The following is a 6,000-nucleotide window of genomic DNA, read 5'->3' as shown; positions in this document are numbered from 1 at the left end:
TCCCTCTTGTATCAGAGGGAAACAGGATCACAATTTGGCACCACAGCAGTGAAATAATTCATCTGCTGCTTAATGCATTATTCTGTTAAGCACGAATACACCAACCAGTCCCAGATATAATCCCCTACTTTTTGTTTTAATCCTCCTGCACTTTCAAATGTACTTCCAGTGTTGGAGAATTTTTTTTCCACATGGAAATATAATTACAACATTAAGTTTGGGCAATGAAACATTTGCATCTGGCATGAGTGACTTTGATACCTACAGATAGATTGCATTAAGCTGCCTTTGCTGCTGAAAACTGACAGGGCTTACAATTATGCCATCACTGGATCTGCAGAAGCAGAGCAGGGAAGCAGCATTTGTGAGGCTGCTCTGAGCCAGATGGCACACCATGGCAGAAAAATCTATTTGAGCCCTTGTGTTCTTGCATTATAACCAGCAGATTGTCAGCTGGAGTAAAGTACAGAAAGTATGTAATTTAACTGACCTTGTCTCTGTAGGAATTTCCAGATCAGAGAATGAAACTCTTCATGTTTTTCCTTGGTAAGGCTGTTTCCTTTTTTCTTCTCTCCCTCATATCAGTGGTTGATAAGGACTGCTGCAAGACTTGCTCTGAAATGTGAATGATTTGTGAACTTGAAAGACATGCCATTTTTATAAAATAGCCCTCTTTAATACTGTGCTCAATCCTATGACCTCAAATCCCTAAATGTAAGTTTATCTGGACTGCAAATGACAAATTACAGCTCTATTCATTTTCATAAGTGGGTGCTAGAAATTGTGTAATTTCTTATTGGGATCTTTAAGTCAAACTTCAGCCATAAAATCAGGCTGCTTTGTAATTCATCTGCCACTTCCCTGGATAAACCACTTCAGTTTGAAGACCCAAGGAACCTTGTGATGTAACAGAGTGGCCAGTAGGTACCAACCTTTGAGCTGAGCTTGCTGTGGTTGTGAACTACCTAAACCCACTTGTGTGGACATAACCACCTTTGAGGAAAGCCTGAGGCATGAATAACCATGATCTCTTAATTCTAGTCATCCTTATTACGAGGTCTGCAAACATGTAGGCTTTGTTACTGTGTCCATCTGCAAAGCTGGGTAAGCACTATATGTTTTTCCATATGTGAGACTGTTGGCTGAAGCCAAAACCAGCTAGAACTGGCTTTCAAGTTACGCCAACTTGACAGCAATTTGTTATTTATTTCTCAGCAAAGCCTCCATAGAGTGTTAAGCAGATGACTACATATACCAAATACATTTTTCTCCTTCTGGTATATCTACTATTGCAATATAGAAAGTTGGGCTCTCATGAGCTTCGTACTTTCCTGGACAGGACACTAAATCAGACAGTTTGGTGCCTTACATACTGCATACAATTAAATTTGAGCAAGCTGCCTCTTGATTAAGCTAAAGCCATTGCTTACCTGACCAACAGTTTATTCTGCAAGTGTGAATTGGAAAAATCACAGAATCATAGATTAATTTAGAGTGCAAATGAAGCCAAAGACCATGTAAACCATTTCCCTGATGAATGCATTCTCACTGTGGGTTGATTTCAGCTGATTCCATGAGACCCCAGCCTGTCTAGGCTTGCTATCAGCTTGTTAAGAGCCCCTGGGACAGCAGTGGAATGGCTCTGTGGGACTTTGCAGGTAGATGGGGATGAGCTGTGCTCCAAGAGCCCTGAACCAACTGGCACTGGCTGCAGTAGGTGCTGACTGACACAGTGGATTCCACCTCTCTCAGCAAAAATCTATTTTCTAAACTTGTAAATCAGCCTGCAACATTGAAAGAAAACTCTTATTCCAATACACCTTGGTTATTTCATTAAATTTTTAAGAATCCTCTGCAGCTGCTTGACTAAGAAGAAGGAAAAATTGTTCTAGAGAATTATTTCCTTGCTGGAGATAAATTTCTCTTTTATTAGACAAACACATTGGAAAGATTTTTTCCTAGACTAAACTAATGCAGCCAACGAGACAGTGTGGAAGTTTTCATAGCTCCTATATAGTAATAGTGCTGATTCTGCACTAAGTAACATCTTTAACAGTTAAAAAAAAAAAAATCCATTCTATTTTAATTGTATTTTTTGGGGAAGACGTGTGCTAATTTCTTATGTGGTCACGTTTTTCTTTGAAAGCAGGGCCCGTACAATTTTTTTAAATCTGTGTGTCCTGGTGTGGTTTATTATTCTCCACGTTGCTTCTCTATGTATTCTCTTTCATATAAGAGTAACAAAACTAATTTGGTTTTATCCACTACTGCAAGATGTAAAAGCCTAATTTCACCTTTTGCAAATTTTCTCCACTCCACAGAAATTAAAGCTTTATCCAACACTTACCATTAAAGCAGAAATATCTTAATTCCCTTTAGCAGTGCTGTTTTCAGTGACTCAGTCTTCCTTGCCTTTTCAAACACTCTCTGCTGTTTGTTCCTTTTACATATACTTCCTGATGCTTTCACTTATCAGATATAATTGTGTTTAAAATAAGTGGTTCATTTATCAGTGACACTTGACCCTGTAAGGAATTAGGACTCCAGAACACTGCAGCAGTGCTGACAGCTGAGATGTCTGTGACTTCAGTTATGACCCACACAGGAGAAAACAACCTGGGAAGAGTCCTCACAGGACAAAAGAGTAGCCTTAGTTAAGGAGGGACGTGTAGGCATTAGTGGATCCTGGTAATGCTTCCACAACTTAATCTTTACTTTGGAAATCTGATTTTGACTACATTTTCTAATTAGAAGCTAATTTCAGATCTTTTCTTCCCAAGCAAATATTCTTAAAATGGTGCAGTCTCCTGACTATAATTATTTACAATAGTTTGCAGTGTTTTCAGAAGCTCTGCTTAAAGACAGTTATATTACCAATTCCTACCTGTGTTCTATCTTTTCTACATCAAATCTTAATTTTTAGACATATTTGTCACCATGTAGTATGCTCCGTTTTCATTCTTTGTATTTAACCCTCCTTACAGAAAGTTAACTCCTATTACCGTAGTTTAAAATTTAGTTTTATATTTCTCATTACTATTATTCTCATTAGCTGTCATAAATTATTTTAGCACATACTTTGTACCACAGTAAAATGCATTTAATTTCTCTTTTACTTTAGGTAAATATTTATGTTCTAGGTGAAGCTTTAAGATTGTTTGGCAAGTATAGCATATTCAAATATTTAATTTTCTCAATGATTTCTATGTTGGGTTTACGTGGCAAGGTTTTGCTCACAGGGGTGTGGTGTATGAATGTACCTTAAGTGATAGTGATAAAGGAGTAGAAGAAAACTCAGCTATTAAAAAAGAAGCATCTTTTGTGGCAGCTATTTCTAAGGCAAGTTCTGCATTTCATGACTGTGGTATGTACTTTCATAGCACCAACTGTTCCTTTGTTTCTTCCAGTATGACTTAATTTTAATGAGCTCTGTGATTTCACATCTTCCCTACTCCTGGAAATTATCAAAATGCAGTTAAGAGAACTTCTACATCCTTTAGAAGATTCATCCCAGTGGCAGCAAACTATCAATTAGGTTTTAAAAAATATATCAACAAATGGACATGAAAGCGTTTTAGCCCTTCAGTTTACAGTGTAGTTGAAGCGTTTGAAGATGCAATATTTTAGAAACAGAATAAAAATGGACTTAACTGTCAAACAGTTGATCTGCCAACAATATTCAAATATTTGCATTTGTTTCATGTTTGAAAACCAAATATAGTAAAATCAAGTATCTTATAGTTGTTTTATGCTTTGAAAGGTGATGCTGTTTGCAGGGTATGGACACTTAGGGACAAGCTACTGGGCCAAAGCTAATATGCCTGTAGACCAGTAGGTTGTCATTAAGTGTATCAAGGAAATGGATGTCTAGGAAGCAGCAGGAATAGGGTGCACATGTACTGTCACCTAATACTTCTCCAGACCTTCTGCACCTCAGCAATCCTTTTCAGCTCAGTGCCTTCCAAAGTCAGTTTCCATGTACTTGGTTAGCCCCAGTGTGTTTCTCTTTTGTGAACTCTGTGTTCTTCCTCACAGCCAACAGAAACTCTGGTCATCTGCAATGCCTTTGGCATGGAGTACCACAGCTCTGTCACCCAGTGCAGCACTCATTGCTCTGAAACAGGATCCAATGAGCTTAATTTGGGGGAGCAAGGGTTAATTGGTTCTTGTAGTTCTGGTGGTAGAAAAGCTGAAGAACTTCTAAGACATAGCCAGCCTTTCCATCACACTCACCATCTTGTGCTTTATCATATCCTCCCATGATATCTTTTTCTCGAACCCAACAGTCCCAGTTTACTTCATGGCTCCTAGGGAGGAAGTTGTATTTTTGGTCAACCTGCAGCTCTTCTCTGAATCTCTTCCAGTCCTAGTTTAAGGTTTGTTTTTTTAACAGGACCAGTACAACAAACAGTAAATTCAGATTTGAATTCTTGCAACCCTCTTTGATGCGACATAATACTCTACTTCTACAAATAATACTAGAGATTTCAATCTGACTTGTAATCTCTCTGTGTTGTTTTCCTCATCTTTAAGGAAGGGATAACATAAAACAAGTCTCTGACAAGATTTTTAAGAAAATGAGTGTGAGTTATTTTACTCTTACTAACATGAGGAACACATTTCACATTTCCTCTGCCCACTGGACCAAAAGACACTCTGTTTAGGAAGTGTCCCATTGGCACACCACACATAGCACAGCTTAGATCTAAAGACATCTCTGAAATGTAAAACAGAACACAGCACAGAAGTGGAGGACAACTGACTGGGTTCTAGTTCTTGGAGTATGGGACATTAAAAAATGGAACAGAAGCCCCAGTTATAGATTCCTCCCAGAAAGGCTGGCAAGGGACAAAAACTTCTTAACTATTGACTATAATTGCTGTAACAACCAATAAGTATGGATAGCAAAGGCATTTTTTGAAACTGGATTGCTGGAAAGTCTTCTAGTGTTTTGAATTTGACAAACAGTATCTAAGAGAAACTTCTCATGGCACAAAATCTGTTAAACCTAAGGTTCTATCTCTTTTTCAACAACTCTAAAACTGAAGCCAAAAAACTAAATAAACCTAACTCACAGATTGGCTGCATTTGACATCAGATGTGTGGCTTTTGAAATGCTGATGTCTTTTTTCAGGCTACACATGTTAAAATTGAATGAAGAGGCATTGTCAGCTTTAATGTATATATGCAACAGCAATGAAGAGCAAGCAGCTGCTGTTGTGGATCCCAGTTACCATAGCAATGCATTCCCATAGACATTTTCAAATTCATTTATAATAACAGTGCCTTTAGTAAACAAGAATGCAAAGTTGCTGATAGCATTCATGTAGTTCCCTGTATTATGGATTTTAGATGTTTAAAATAAAATAACTCCATTATCAAATGGACAATCCCCACTGAAGGAACATGATGAAGTAAATTATTGTTTGAATCAGTTACTTCAGACACAGGACAACTCCATAGAAATCCAAGCCAATATCCAAGCAATGATATATTAAATTTGGTGCAGTTTTACCAGGGTCATACTTATACAAAATAATACAAAAAGAAGAATAAAGTTCACAAACCCACAATTTCCATGCCATGAAAATTTTGATTTGTATAATATAAAACAGTCTGATCATAGTGTGGTACACAGGAAAAAATAAACAATCCAACTTAAACCCTCCCAGCAGACAAACCTGAAAATCCATGTTCAGCAATGATACTTCCAAATAAACAGATTTCAGATGCCATATAATACATGTAGAGCTAACTGAATAAAATAAAGTTACACATAAAAGCAGCAAAATTCTCCACCGAAGATAAATATATTATGTGTTTATGGTAAAACTATTGTGTAAAGTTCAAAGATGAAAACAAATGATTTAATTGAGAATCTTAACATTTCCATCAGAAACAAAATAATCAGACTTCACACAAGGACATAAGCACTGTTACCCTGTTCTTACACCAATATAAAGAACATACTGCATGAAATCAGGATAAAAATAGATGTTG

This window comes from Erithacus rubecula, assembly GCF_903797595.1.
Source record: "Erithacus rubecula genome assembly, chromosome: 11".
NCBI lineage: Eukaryota > Metazoa > Chordata > Aves > Passeriformes > Muscicapidae > Erithacus > Erithacus rubecula.
The sequence above is the reverse complement of the archived record's forward strand: the minus strand, read 5'-3'. Positions refer to the sequence as shown.